At 46.6% G+C, this 16,278-nt stretch overlaps 1 protein-coding gene across 2 annotated transcripts in view; it reads right to left on the reverse strand.

Annotated features, from left to right (window-relative positions):
• The window catches only part of LOC139262856 (fibroblast growth factor 1-like), a 70,586-nt gene that overhangs the window by 23,054 nt on the left and 31,254 nt on the right, over positions 1 to 16,278 (reverse strand). Inside the window, exon 1 of one of the 2 annotated variants that reach the window (XM_070878064.1) lies at positions 10,619 to 10,698. The exons of the other annotated variant lie outside the window; for it this stretch is intronic. The gene's annotated coding sequence lies outside the window, so the exon portion shown is untranslated. Of the gene's footprint in view, positions 1 to 10,618; positions 10,699 to 16,278 lie in introns of those variants that run through there. 2 annotated transcript variants of the gene reach the window in all.

The raw sequence follows: 16,278 nt of genomic DNA on the forward strand, positions 1-16,278 counted from the left end.
GGCCAATATATATACCCCTCAACCAGCATCACTAAAACAGATTATCTGATCATTGATGTGACCTTGCTGTGTGCAAATTGGCTGCTATGTTTCCTATGTTACAACAGTGACTACACAACATAAAGTACTTTCATTGTTAAAATGCTTTGGGACGTTCTGAGGTCGTCAAGGGAGCTGTATCAATGCAAGTCTTTCTTTTTATAAAATAAGAAATAAACTCCATTTAAACTAAACAATTTTTAAAATATGGGAACGAGAAACCTGCACACATTGTTTAGCTCGTTTACCGTTAAGGAAACGTTAAATAACCTGTTTTTACGATCAGTAAGAAAGAAAGACTTGCATTTATATAGCACCTTTCATGACCACCGGACATCCCAAAACGCTTCACAGCCAATGAAGTACTTTTTGAAGTGTAGTCACCGTTGTAATGTAGGAAACGTGGCAGCTAATTTGCGCACAGCAAGCTCCCACAAACAGCAATGCAATAATGGCCAGATAATCTGTTGATCGAGGGATAAATATTGACCAGGACACCGGGGATAACTCCCCTGCTCTTCTTCGAAATAGTGCCATGGGATCTTTTACATCCACCTGAGAGAGCAGACGAGGCCTCGGTTCAACGTCTCATCCAAAAGACAGCACCTCTGATAGTGCAGCACTCCCTCAGCACTGCACTGGGGTGCTCGCCTAGATTTTTTGAGCTCAGGTTTTTGGAGTAGAATTTGAACCCACAATCTTCTGACTCAGAGTTGAGAGTGCTAACAACTGAGGCACAGCTGGCACAGTACGTTAAATATGCATCAGACATTGGTCACACTGCTCCCGCTCCACAGTTATGTGGGCTGCGGCATATTCTAATCATTTTTCCAGCAAATTGTGCCGTGTATTCACTATTGGGGACTGGGGAGTTTAACTTACGGTATTAGTCACCAATATCGCCATTGCAGCAAATTCCTGGGTCCTCATGAATCCCATAGCTATGGGAGGACCTTTTCTCTAATACCACGGGCCTCTTTATGCAGCTGCCATATGGCAATTGCTAGAGATCTGCATTTTGATTGGATCACCCTCTTCTCAATCTTCCTCGCTGCAATGCTCCACCTCACACTCAATATGCTCCCCGCTGGAGTGGAACTAAACTACAGAACCGGTGGGAACCTATTCAACCTACGTCATCTCCAGATGAGATCCAAGACCGTCCCAACCTCTGTCGTCTAACTACAGTACACGGACGATGCTTGCGTCTGCGCACATTCAGAGACTGAACTCCAAGTCATAGTCAACATCTTCACTGAGGCATATGAGAGCATGGACCTTACACTAAACATCTGTAAGACAAAGGTCCTCCACCAACCTGACCCCACCACACAGCACTGCCCCCCCAGTCATCAAGATCCACGGCACGGCCCTGGACCACTTTCCATACCTCGAGAGCCTATTATCAGCAAGGGCAGATATTGACGACGAGATTCAACACTGCCTCCAGTGTGCCAGCGCAGCCTGAGGAAAAGAGTGTTCGAAGATCAGGCTCTCAAATCTGCCACCAAGCTCATGGTCTACAGGGCTGTAGTGATACCCACCCTCCTGTATGGCTCAGAGGCGTGTACCATTTACAGTAGGCACCTCAAATCGCTGGAGAAATGCCACCAACGATGTCTCTGCAAGATCCTGCAAATCCCCTGGGAGGACAGACGCACCAACGTTAGCGTCCTTGATCAGGTCAACATCCCCAGCATCGAAGCACTGACCACACTCGACCACTCTGCTGAGCGGGCCCATTGTTCATGCCTGACCCAAAGCAAGTGCTCTACTCAGAACACCTACATGGCAAGCGAGCTCAAGGTGGGCAGAGGAAATGTTTCAAGGGCACCCTCAAAGCCTTCTTGATAAAATACAGTATCCCCATCGACACCTGGATGTCCCTGGCCTAAGTGGAGGAAATGCATCCAGGAGGGCGCTGAGCACCTCGAGTCTCATCGCCGAGAGCATGCAGAAAGCAAGCGCCAGGCAGCGGAAGGAGCGTGCGGCAAACCAGTCCCATCCACCCTTTCCTTTGACGACTGTCTGTCCCACCTGTGACAGACTGTAATTCCCATATTGGACTGTTCAGTCACTTAAGAATTCACTTTTAGAGTGGAAGCAAGTCTTCCTTGATTTTGATGGACTGCCTATGATGATGATGATGATGATAATTGGTACAATCTAGTCATGATCTGCCGTGAACGAGAGCTGCGTTCCGAGCTCAAGGTGGGCAGAGGAAATGTTTTCTGGTGGAGTTTACAAAATCTCTTGAGACTGAATACAAACCACATTGTTTCTCTATAGCGACAGGAAGTACTAAGAGTATACATTGATAAATGACCAAGATAACAGCCCACAGCTGGGTGCTCCTACAATGGCTGGACTATATGAAGGTGGACTACATGTTAGGACATGTCTGGAGCGAGTTATAAGTGCTGGGCTGCTCTCCGTCCGGGTCAGACCTGAAAAGAACATACCGTGCTCGAATGTGTTTCACTGAGACAAACACACACAGTATCTCACCAGTTATAGGAGGATTGAGCGGCTTAATCACCTTAAAGTGCTCTCAGTTCCGATTTTAGAAATGTTGTCTGGGCTGCCATCCAACATTGTGCCCAAATAAAACGGCTTAAAATGATAGCGTTTTTAGTTTAATTTACTGAATGTCGGTTCACGCTCCCGTCTGTGCGACATTAACAGATCCCAGCTGGGGCAGGGGTGGGCCTACTTCAATTGGCTTTGGCAGCCCTGGATTTGGGAATGGTCAATCAGCCAGAGTTTTCCCCTCTCCTGATCGAAGTCTAGGGATCTGAGCTGGACGTCTGTGTGCGTGGACGTCAGCGTGGGACTGGGTCAGAAACATAGAAACATAGAAAAATAGGTGCAGGAGTAGGCTATTCGGCCCTTCGAGCCTGCACCACCATTCAATAAGATCATGGCTGATCATTCCTTCAGTACCCCTTTCCTGCTTTCTCTCCATACCCCTTGATCCCCTTAACTGTAAGAGCCATATCTAACTCCCGCTTGAATATATCCAGTGAACTGGCATCAACAACACTCTGCGGTAGGGAATTCCACAGGTTAGCAATTCTCTGAGTGAAGAAGTTTCTCCTCATCTCAGCCCTAAATGGTCTACCCCTTATCCTAAGACTGTGTCCCCTGGTTCTGGACTTCCCCAACATCGGGAACATTCATCCCGCATCTAACCTGTCAGTCCCGTCAGAATCTTATATGTTTCTATGAGATTCCCTCTCATCCTTCTAAACTCCAGTGAATAAAGGTCCAGTTGATCCAGTCTCTCCTCATATGACAGCCCAGCCATCCCTGGAATCAGTCTGGTGAACCTTCGCTGCACTCCCTCAATAGCAAGATTAGGAGACCAAAACTGAACTCAATATTCCAGGTGAGGCCTCACCAAGATCCTGTACAACTGCAGTAAGACCTCCCTGCCTCTATATTCAAATCCCCTAGCTATGAAGGCCAACATACCATTTGCCGCCTTTACCGTCTGCTGTACCTGTGTGCCCACTTTCAGTGACTGATGAACCATGACACCCAGGTCTCGTTGCACCTCCCCTTTTCCTAGTCTGCCGCCATTCAGATAATATTCTGCCTTCGTGTTTTTGCCCCCAAAATGGATAACCTCACATTTATCCACATTATACTGCATCTACCATGTATTTGTCCACTCACTCAACCTGTCCAAGTCACCCTGCAGCCTCTTAGCATTCCCGTCACAGCTCACACCGCCACCCAGTTTAGTGTCATCTGCAAACTTGGAGATATTACACTCTATTCCTTCATCCAAATCGTTAATGTATATTGTAAAGAGGTGGAGTCCCAGCACTGAGCCCTGCGGCACTCCACTAGTCACTGCCTGCCGTTCTTAAAAGGACCCGTTTATCCTGACTCTCTGCTTCCTGTCTGCCAACCAGTTCCCTATCCACGTCAGTATATTACCCCCAATACCATGTGCTTTGATTTTGCACACCAATCTCTTGTGCAGGACCTTGTCAAAAGCCTTCTGAAAGTCCAAATACACCACATCCACTGGTTCTCCCTTGTCCACTCTGCTAGTTACTTCCTCAAAAAATTCCAGAAGATTCGTCAAGCATGATTTCCCCTTCATAAATCCATGCTGACTTGATCCGATCCTGTCACCGCTTTCCAAATGCGCTGCTATTTCGTCCTTCATGATCGATTCCAACATTTTCCCCACTACTGATGTCAAGCTAACCAGTCTACAATTACCTGTTTTCTCTCTCCCTCCTTTTTAAAAAAGTGGTGTTACATTAGCTACCCTCCAGTCCATGGGAACTGATCCAGAGTCGATAGACTGTTGGAAAATGATCACCTATGCACCAGGCTTAGTTAGCATGCCACATTCTGATTGAGTTACCTACAGGCACTTATTGCCATGGCTCACAGCTACATAACAGCCTCTGGGGTAATGCACTGGGGGAGGGGATATTGATAGAACTAGGTCGGGGCTATAAAAGGTGCGCGGCCCTGGAATCAGCGTGGCGACATACCACTTCAGGGAGCAGTGCGAGCTGGTGCAAGAGGGCGATGGCACTGAAGAAGGTGACTGGATTGGAAGTCACCAAGGTCCAGGTCGGTGATTGGAGCGTGGGCAGGTCCAGCAGGAGCGGTGAGGTCGGGGCAAAGGAGCAGCGAGTGATCGTGGAGTAACGTGATCAGGGCCCTGGGGCAGCATGGACCAGCCCACACTGCGATATGTGTGCGCACTAGGTCCGTGCAGCAAAGCAGGTCTCCAGTCGTCCTGGTTAACCCCTGCCACTGGATAAAGGCCTAGCTCTGTCAAGCCCGTGTGGTGGCTGATGTGCAATGGTCACCACACATTAAAAAAATCCACGCACAGGCATCTTCCACCCCTTCAATTGGAGCTCAGGACTCGAATATCGGATCCTTCATTGAATCATATGAGAACCCATGTGGAAGCAAGTCACCCTCGTTCGAGGGACCGCCTATGATGATGATGGACGAGCAGAGCAATATTTTCTAGTCCATTTGTATACACGTGTGAAGCCACAACAAGTTCAGCTACAAAGTACCAGTGTTCTAAAATTATGACGGGTTTAGATAGAATAAATAAAGATAAACTCTTTGCAATGGCTGAAGGGTCGCTAACCAGAGGGCACAGATTTAAGGTGATTGGCAATAGAACCAGAGATTTATTACGCAATGAGTGGTTAAGATTTGGAAAGCACTGCCCACTATGGTGGATACAGATTCAATAATAGCCTTCAGAGGGGAATTGGATTAAAAATTGCAGGGATATGGGGGAAGAGCAGGGGAGTGGGACTAATTGGATTGCTCTTCGAAAGAGCCGGCACAGACTCGCTGGGCTGAATGGCCTCCTTCTGTGCTGTACTAGTCTATGATTCTATGAACACCAGACGGCAACTTCTATTTAGCTTTACAAAATAAACCCCGTCTCTTTAAAAATGTCACCAGGTGGCTGGTTGGGGAGTGGGAGCAGGTGAAGTGGCGCAATTCTGAAGGTTTAACGGGTGTGTCCAACTCCTAACAGTGCAGTGGTGAGATAACCATAAGAGCCCTTTTAAAAAAAAAAAAGTTGGCCATCCCTTTAATGGCTCAATGAGTGCATTCCATGAGTCACTGAGCTGCATTGAGCCTAGCACCTTCCTGCTCAATCACCAAACTCTGAGGTAGCTGATCACCAGAGGCAGGGACACTACAATTGGCTTTAGTGTCCCTGGTTGAGGGAAAAAGAAAGACTTTCACTTTTAACGCCTTTCACAATTAGGACGTGCCAAAGTGCTTTACAACCAATAAAGTACTTTTGGAGTGTAGTCACTGTTGTAATGTAGGAAATACGGCAGCCAATTTGCGCACAGCAAGGTCCCACAGACAGCAATGTGATAATGACCAGATCCTCTGTTTTAATGATGTTGGTTGAGGGATAAATATTGGCCAGGATTCCCCTTCTCTTCTTCAAAATAATGTCACTGGGTCTATTGCATGCAACGGGCTAGATTTTCGAGAAGTTTGCGACCGGGTTTTCGTTACGATTTGACCCTCCGCAGCAAAAACCCCATCGTAAATCCCGGGCAGGATCCTCGAGTACCATTTCCGGCGGCGCTTCCAAGTACTGCCGGGGAGGCGTGCAACGACGCGGATTGCGTACACCGCGCCCAGAATACTGACAGGTCAAATCTATCTGTGCAGCCCTGCCAGCAATGATAACTTTTTTGCAGGTTTTCATACTTAAGTTAAAGTTTTTATTTTTACATTTTTTTGCAGCGATTGGATAGTTAAAGGTCTTGTAAATATTTTTGGAATATTTTTTGGAATTTTTTTCCCCCCCATACTAAGGCCTGTCGCGCAGCGCGAGAAATAGGAGCAGGAGTAGGCCCGACGTCCCATCAAGCCTGCTCCGCCATTCAATGAGATCATGGCTAATCATCAACCTCAACTCCACTTTCCCGTCTGATCTCCATATCCCTTGATTCCCCTAGACTCCAAAAACCTATCTATCTCAGCCGTGAGCATATTCAGACACTCAGCATCCACAGCCCTCTGGGGCAGAGAATTCCAAAGATTCACAACCCTCTGAGTGTAGAAATTCCTCCTCATCGCAGTCTTAAATGGCCTCCCCCCGCCCCTTATCCTGAGACTGTGACCCTTAGTTCTCGACACTCCAGCCAGGGGAAAAGAGGAAACAACCTCTCGGCATCTACCCTGTCAGATAGAGAGAGTAGGATAATGGGATTACTCTGAGAAAAAGCTGGCAACAGACATGATAGGCTGAATGCTATAAGTTTATGCTGTAAGCTGCTACAGTTCATTGATAAACCCTAGCGATCACACAGCCAATACTGTTGAGGCTCAGGATCGAGAATGATGACTAACGCGAGCTACTGGAGGGATCTCAGTGTGGAACCTTATCCTAAAAAAACATGCCACCAGGACAGAAAATAGTATACCTGGTAGAATTGTTTTGTGTGTGTGTGTGTACAGAGAATTGAGATGCTGATTTTCAGTAGTCTGATAGTCTAGTAGCGTGTGTACACAACAAGGGCTCTATCTTATTATAAAGCTTTGTGGAGTCAGCTGTACTGGATTCTAATTAACCACAGCACTGGCAGAGACAGAGACCACAGTAGCCAGTAGTAAAACCTTTATGAGCTGAGTTAATGTAAATTTGCCAAAAAAGACTTGAATTTATATAGTGTCTTATCAGTTTGTAACATCACTGCCTCAAAGCACCTCATACTAGGAATTACTTCTGGAGCATACACTGGAGTCTTGTATTCACTGGAGTTCAGAAGAATGAGAGGGGACCTCATAGAAACGTTTAAAATTCTGACGGGTTTAGACAGGTTAGATGCAGGAAGAATGTTCCCAATGTTGGGGAAGTCCAGAACCAGGGGTCACAGTCTAAGAATAAGGGGTAAGCCATTTAGGACCGAGATGAGGAGAAACTTCTTCACCCAGAGAGTGGTGAACCTGTGGAATTCTCTACCACAGAAAGTAGTTGAGGCCAATTCACTAAATATATTCAAAAGGGAGTTAGATGAAGTCCTTACTACTCGGGGGATCAAGGGGTATGGCGAGAAAGCAGGAAGGGGGTACTGAAGTTTCATGTTCAGCCATCAACTCATTGAATGGCGGTGCAGGTTGGAAGGGCTGAATGGCCTACTCCTGCACCTATTTTCTATGTTTCTATTTTCTATACTGACCTGTTATCCTCTATGTAGTGTCAAACCCGAGAGACTGCCTTCTTTAGGGAGTTTCACATTGATCCTTCCAGATTCAGGCCAGGAACGAATATCAGTAATCACTTCAAAGTGATACAAATGTGGCAGTCTAACCACACCCTTAATATGTCTGTTGCCTCATTCTAGTTTCCTGCATTAGTTCCTTTATAACATCATGTCTTTCCTTTTGCCACTTTTCGCCCCTTTTAAACATAAGGAAGACTGAAGCAATTGTCTTCAGCCCTTGCTACAAACTCCGTTCTCTAGGGACCGATTCCAACCCCTCCCTGGTTATTGTCTTAGGCTGAACCAGACTGTTCAGAACCTCGGTGTCCTATTTAACCCTGAGCTGAGTTTCCCACCTCCTATTCATCACTAAAACCGCCTATTTCCACCTCTGTAATATCGCCCGTCTTCGCCCCAGTCTCAGCCCGTCTGCTGCTGAAACCCTCATCCATGCTTTTGTTACCTCCAGAGTCAACTATTCCAGTGCTCTCCTGGACAGATTCCCTTCTTCCACCCTCCATAAGCTTCAGTTCATCCCAGACTCTGCTGCTCGTATCCTAACACGCACCAAGTCCCATTCACCCATCACCCCCGTGCTCCTAGACCTACATTGGCTCCTGGTCCACCAAAACCTTGAATTTAAAATTCTCATGCTTGTTTTCAAATCCCTCCATGACTTTGCCCCTCCCTGTCTCTCCTCTTCCAGCCCTATAATCCTCCAAGGTCTCTGTGCTCCTCCAATCCTGGCCTGTTGTGCACCCTTGACTTCCTTCAACCCACTGTTGCCATCAGTCTTCAGCCGTCTAGGCTCTAAGCTCTGGAATTCCCTCCCCAAACCTTTCACCAAGCATTTGGTCACCTCTCCTTTGGCTTGGCATCAATCTTTGGGTGATTACGCTCCTGTGAAGCGCCTTGGGACGTTTTACTGCATTAAAGGCGCTATATAAGTGCAAAGTGTTGTTGGTTGGCCATTTTATCATGGGGATGTCACAATAAGCCATCCACACATGTATTCTTTCAGCAGGGGAGTTCATTGGCCACGCAGGAGCCCCCGCCAATTTTTCCCTCCCCTACCCAAGAATTGGTCAAGGAAGTAGTAACTCCTCTCCCGCTGCTCCCCCCCCCCCCCCGAGATCTGAGATCAGCCAACTCAGTTTAGACTGAGGATTAGAACCTGCCACCTTCCTGGTTTGCAGGCTTTAGCTCCTCACTGGCTCTAAACTCAATGAGCCATCTGGGGAAACCAAAACACACTTCTAATTTTGTTCTGGTTTCTGTGGTTGCAGAGGAGAGACTTCAGAGGGAGAGAGAGACCACTTATTATATCTTCTGTTTCTCATCCCTGATCTGTATGAAGAAATGAAGGAGCCGAAATGGGACGGAGAAATTCACATCTTTGGGGTTTTTTTGGCTCGCGGCAGTGTTCCAGTCAGCTGCGCGGTGGAAGTGCCCTTGCAGTGGGTCCGCCGCCCCGAACAGTCATCAACGCCACGCTGACACGTCACAACGTTCTCCCCTTCACTTAAAGGGGAGGGCCGCTGAGAACTCGGTCATGTTTGTAACTACAATGTAACACCACTGTATTACTGTATACACTCAACTCAGATGCACACCTTGACCACAGGGGGTGAACTTGTGGGAGACACTCCTTACCTGATCACACAGGTATATAAAGGGAGGTCCCACGCAGGGTCATCACTTCTGGAGTCCTGTAATAAAGAGTTAAGGTCACAGAGTGGCCTTGTCCCTGGGATGTGCCTCCTGTGGTTTCATGCTGTAGAGTAAGGACTTTACAAACTCTGCAGCCACTTCAGTGGAAAACACTGGGCCACCAGGGAGGGTAACAGCCGGGCCAGCGGCCTGGCACCCAAGAGGGGATGCCAGGCTGCTTGTTGGCAGCCCGGCCGAACCCGTGGCCATAATTGTCAGTCCGACCTGGCAGTCGGCCGACAAATATAATAACATGGCGTCGACGGCACTGCCACCTCCCCTTTAAGGGCGGCCATGCCATCAAGCCATAGAGAGTGTACCGACAGAAAAAGCTGTCGGGGGTACCGATCGGCAGCGGGGCTGCTCCCGCAGGGCAATACCGAGAAAGGGGCAATTTCTCGAGGGGCAGTTTCGGGAAGGGGTCACAGTTGGTCGGTGAGGGGTCGGCGCGTGCACGCTGCGGAGGGAAAATGAACGGAGCAGTCCCAGACACCGCTCCAAAACTAAGAAAGGGTAATTTAAAAAATGGCGGCCCCCCCGTGGAGACTGGGCGGCCAGTCCGCTCCGACCTGTGGCCGCCGCTTTCAGGCGGACAGAGGCCTTATAGAATCAATTTCGGAAACAAAATCTCTTGCTATATTGAACAGTTTTCTTAACAATGCTCTCAAGTGCCCCCATCTGAAAATCAACCAAAGAACAGCTTTAACTACACTGAGTGAAACATTTACATGCTGGACATTCCCATCCTCCCCGACCAGTATCGGTATAGAGAAGGACAAAAAAAACACCAGTGAAGCATTATAAAAATATAATCTGCAGAAAATTGGTATTAGAGCTGGATTGCTTTATATATCAGAAACTTAAAGTTAAAATGTATTAATTTAAGCTTGCAAGGGCCAGCAGAATGTTCTTTAACTGAATGAGTTCATTTCAGCAAGTTTTGAGCTCCTGCCCATACTTCACTGGAGTCTCCACAGATTCCTGACGGTACTATTTGTCATGAAATAAGTTCTTTCTCAAGTAGACTCTGGATGTGACTATCTCCAAATGAAATATCAGGACTATAGTGAATAGATTGGAACTCGATAGTTAGGTAAATTGAATGGTCACAGCTTTGGAGGACTTCAACTTACCAATCGTCCGGCTATTGTCTTGGCCCCATAGTTAGCGATGAGCAGCTTGTCACTTTGAAAATTTACGTAATTCGTAAATGGGCCTCTTTGGGGGAAAAAAAACTAACCAGGGCTTTCAAACACAAAGTAGCTCTTTCTCCCCAGAGCACACTGCATTCCTCATCCCACTTTACTGTGAAGCCCTTGTCATTGTTAAATTAACTCCCTCAGTACAAATTTCCCTCGGGGACTGCGTTCCAGTTAAAATAATGCTTGTTGAAAATATTAATCATTTTTGATGAAATAGCCCCTTCAAATTTTTAAAAGAATTTCTAATCAAGTCATTGTACTGTGAAAATTTATCATTAAAAAAAAAATGCAGTTGGATTTCTTAAAGGAATATCTCAGGCTATCAGAAATACCTAGCTAGGGGAAAAAAAAATAGTCTATCTATCCTGGCATATTTTGGTAGCCTCCTATCAGAAAGAGGAGATGCCACAGCTCATGGATTCTGGAGTAAATGGAGCAGGAGAGGGAATTCTTTTACAAAGATGTTTCTTCCTTTTCAATAGCTCTGGCTGTAAAGGGTTAAACGACAGACTCAGAAATAAACAACTTAATGGGAAGAAAGTTACATCCGCTTCTCCAACGATAAGGAGAATGATGCGAAGTTTCGAAACACAAACAGGCTTTATCGTTCACAACCAGAAGCTCAGAGCAAAGGGAAATAAATTACTGGCGTTGGGTTATATTCTAGTCAACAAACATTTGGATATCAAAACGCAATACAGAGAGACATTAAAAAATGAACATGTTTTGTAATTGTTAGTGTGGCTCAGTTGGTATCACTTTGATCGCTGAATCAGAAGATTGCCCCATTCTGTAGACTTGGGACTACATAATCTTAAACTGGCACTGCAGTGTAGCATTGGGGAAGTGCTGCGTTGTTGGAGGTGCCTTCCTTTCGCTGATACTTCAAACTGCGGACCTGTTCAGGTCGAGGTTAAAGATCCCATCGTGCTATCCGAAGAAGGGCAAAGGGATTTTTTGCTCCCCTAGCTAGCATTCCTCCTTCAACTAACATGACCGGAAAACTAGTCAATCATATTTTTATTTTGGGAGTATTTCTGTGCTCATAATGGCTGCCAACATTTGCTTACATAACAGCGTGGTGGCCCCGACCTGCGAGAGATCATCAGCGGCAGATCAGGGCCATAAAATGGAGCGGCAAGCGGCAGCTATGAGCAGCGTGGCAGCATACCACTTCAAGGTACAGCGCGAGCTGGTGCAGGAGGGTGACGACAGCGAAGAGGGATGTCATCAAGGTCCAGGTCGGTGATTGGAATGTGAGCAGGTACAGCAGGAGCGGCAAGGTTGGGGCGAAGGAGCGGTGAGAGAATGTAGAGGGATGTGATCGGGGCCCAGGAGAGGCGTGAGTTCGGGGCCAGAAGAAGCGAGGGCCCAGGGGCAGCACGGGCCAGCCCACACTGCGATATGTGTGCACACTAGAACAGGTCTCCATTCGTCTTGGTTAATCCTTGCCACTGGACCAAGACCTAGCTCTGTCAAGCCCGTGTGGTGGCTGGTGTGCAACGGCCACCACACGTTAAAAAAATCCACCCTCCAAGATGTAGATCAGGATCTGGAATATTAGGTCCTTCATTGAAACACCTGTGAACTCATCCCTTTTTGGCGTGGAAGCAAGTCATCCTCGACTCGAGGGATTGCCTATGATGATGATGACATAACAGCACTTAGTGGATTTCATAGTAACTCATATGAAGCCATTGAGACATTTCTGAGAGATGTGATAAGATGCACATCTTTCCTGAATAAAATGAGGTGCCCATTTTAAAGGAAAAAATTGCAGGGCTAAGGGGAAAGAGCAGGCGACTAATTGGATAGTCCATTCGAAGAGCCGGCACAGGCACAGCGGGCTGAATGGCCTTCTGTGCTGTAAGATTCGATGATGTCAAAGCTGCAGAATGATTCACACAGTTTTAAATTCTGCAGTTTTGGAATAATAATGAACATCAAAGGTAAGCAAATCCTATCAATACCCATCTTAACTCTTCTTGCTATAAAGGAAATATACTGTGTGAGGTGGTCCGAATCAATTTGCCCTCATTTTAAATACAGAATAGGGTGTAAAATGTTACGTGAGTACAACAGTAATCTGTATTTATATAGCATCTTTAACATAGTGAAACGCCCCAAGGTGCTTCACAGGAGTATTTTGAGATAAAAAATTTGACACTGAGCCACACAAGTTGAAATTAGCACAGGTAACCAAAAGCCTGGTCAAAGAGGTAAGTTTTAAGGAGCGTTTTGAAGGAGGAAAGAGAGATAGAGAGGCGGAGAGGTTTAGGGAGGGAGTTCGATTCAGACACCTTTTTTTCTTGTTGGTTTACTCCTGTTTCTCCCCCCTCCCAACCCCACCTGTCCTGAAGGTGCTGGCATCCTGCTGGGATATCATTCCAAGGAGGCTTTTGTACCTTACACAAGCGGCCATTTTATGAGCCTTGACATGATTGGCTGGCTGTTTGAATATGGGAGGCATCGCATCTGAGCCTGATTCTGTCCTTGTCTAACATCCACACAAATACACACACTGCCAGTGTGTAGTAATCAGGAGTGAGAACCCAGGATGAATTTTTCTCACCTCAACCCATGGAATACAATGGACAATTTTAACACCTCAAAACTGAGGGTTATATGGCTTAGATCCTCCTTTTATCCCCGACCTGCGAGGGAACACCATCGCGGGAGTTCGGCAATAAAAGGAAGAGCCAGCCACTGCAGGGACAGATTCGAGGAGGGAGGCTGGATTGACGTCATCGGAGTCCAGGCAGCCGATTGGAACAGAACGAAACCAGCAGCGAGGCCCGGAGGTCGAGACCAGCAGGGAGCGGCGATCGAGACCAGCGAATCCCGCCGATTGAATCCAACGGCAATCTGAGGCGGTGAACAGTGGAGGATGGATGATGTCGTGGCCCAGGAGCGGCGCAGCATTTAATAGTAGTGGGGCCGGGGCCCAGTGATAGCGCAGCAGAGCTTGGTCTTCAGTCATCTTGGTTAACCCTTGCCACTAGACCAAGGCCTTGCTCTGTCAAACCCGTGTGGTGGCTGGTGTGCAACGGCCATTCCACGTTTTTAAAAAAAAATTCACGCACAGGCATCTTCCACCTTAGAATGTCAGATCCCTCATTGAAACACCTGTGAACTCTTTTTTTATTGGTGTGGGACTGCCCAATGCTATATTATATGATATGGCTTAGTTACCCACTGAATAAACGCACTGAGGCATTAGGGGGGCTCAGCAGACAATTTTGAAACCGACATTAACTTCATCTTGTTTTTTCAGCTCGTGAAGGGACTCGTGGTCCTGAAAGTTCAAATAATTGATAAACATTTGGCTGAACTAGTAAAGAGGTTTTTTTTTTATACAGTTCTTAGCACATTTTCTTACACATTTTTTGGACCAATGTCATAAACCGCTTGTTGCTCAACATTCCTGAGCAAGTTAATTAAAAGGGGCGTTGTCACCATGTTAGGGAGTTTTCAGTCAAGGCCTGTGACCATTTAGACTGTAACACAGTAACACAAGCATGTTGCGCTGAGAATTCTGCGTTTTTCTCTGTTTTTACTCGAGGCAAATTTTTAAAAATTGTAGTAGGAATCGATTTGATAGGACCACACCAATCACATTGTTGCATATTGTCCACATGCACAAACCTGGAATGCCTCTTTAAATAAAAAGTCAATACCCCTCCCACTGCTCCGGTCAAAATAACTCAAGTTCATGGTGCAGAAACATCCTCACTTCTGTCCTCCTCCCTCTGTGGTCCCATAAAGGCCCCGCTAATCCAGCCTTTCATCTGCAGCTGCTATTAATTCAGTTCAACAGACCACGTATAACAAGAATGAATAGAAAGAGTCTACAGAGAAAATGGATCCTTTTGCAGAGAGAAGGGACAAATTCAAACCTGTTCCAAACAGGTTGCCTACTAGGATTCAAACACTTTATACCCTACAAGGGACTATTCTTTGCCCAGAATATTTCACCACTTGATAACCATTACCAGTTATTTTGTTTTAATATCAGATACCGTTTGTTATTAATCGCGCAGCAACTGTAGGACAACTTTGAACTGTGTACTTGCCTTGTTTGCCAGTGTTCTGGAAAGATCCAAAAACAGGAAGTAATCAAGAAAGATTGTAAGGGAGAGACAAAAGAGTCAAACACATTGGGAGTAAATTTAGCTTGAAGCACCCTGCTGTTAAAATAATTATTTCCATGTTAAACTTTTATTATTAGAATCATTGGGCTAAAAATTCTGGGGCTTAGCGCCACCCATTACTGGCAAACAGCGGGTTGCGGGGCCTATTTTCCCAGGCCTGGAAGCGCTGCCGGTAAGATCCATCGCCCAGCAAATTGAAATGAGGGAGAGGTGCAACACCGACTTAATGTCACCGTGGCGAACTTGTAGCTTTGCGCTGAGTTCACTGCTGAGTCCAAGGCTAAGCCATGTAAACCTCTTCTTTTTAGGCAGTCCTTCGGAGGCAAGGATGACTTGCTTCCACACTAATGAGTTCTCAGGTGACTGATGATTCCAATGCGGGACCTACAGTCTCCGTCACAGGTGGGACAGACAGTGGTTGGAGAGACGTGTGGTTGGGGTGCTTGGGTTTTCGTGTATTCCTTCCGCTGTATGCGCTTGGCTTCTGCGTGCTTATGGCGTGTCAGGATTCAGCAAAAACATAAACAGCAAAAGCATAAACTTTTGGACTTTTAAGTTTTGGACATTGCTTTTAACTTTGCTGTACTGCAGAAGGGCAGACAGCATGACTTGGGACAGGTTCAAACATGTTCCACAGGAATCCACATCAGATGGGCAGGGATGGATCAATGGCTGAAATCGCAGGAAGATGGTTGATGGGAGGCCGTTTGTCATGTAATGGGAACCCATCAGTGAGAGATCAAGAAGATTGGTCGGTGCTCAAGACACAAAGGAAGTTTTTCGGCCACCCAGATTCGTTGGAGCCTTATACCCAGGAACAGGCAGTTGACAAAGACACCGGCTGAACAAAGTGTTTCATTTGCTTTTTAGTTGTACTGCCTCAGGCGAAGAACTAACATTTGGCACGAGAAGAAACATTTTTGCAAGTATAAGAGAGGCAGTTTTCTGCCATCTCTCCCTCTCTCTCCTCTTCTACACTTGCTTGCTTCGTTCAACGCACTCAAAGACCGAGCACTCTGTCTGGGAAGGAGAGAAGAAACCACCTTCTATGAGCAAAGAGAGCCTCGCTACTTCAACTGGGAAGCTGACCTTGAGACTGAACTTCAATGCACAGATTGGTACAGAACCAGAAGATAGCCTCATTGGGAGAAGCAGCGAGTAAGCCAGAGGGGTGAGCATTATCCCAACCCACGCATTCTTTAAGACGACTGCATAGTGTGAAGGGGTGTCGTGTGTCCCAACCAAGCCTTAGGGGTTTAGTGGAGATGTTTCTGCATGGATCATAGGCGTACGCACGTTCTGTTAGACAGATTCGGTGGTGTTTTAGTCGTGGGTACTTCGCGTTAGGGTTCTGTTCAGACGGGGCCAGGGTTGTGTGTTGTATTGTGTTTGTTTGTTTTACACCACCAGGGTGTTTTACTGGGTGCAGGTGCATGCTTT

Source organism: Pristiophorus japonicus, chromosome 4 (genome assembly GCF_044704955.1).
Source record: "Pristiophorus japonicus isolate sPriJap1 chromosome 4, sPriJap1.hap1, whole genome shotgun sequence".
NCBI classification, from domain to species: Eukaryota; Metazoa; Chordata; class Chondrichthyes; family Pristiophoridae; genus Pristiophorus; species Pristiophorus japonicus.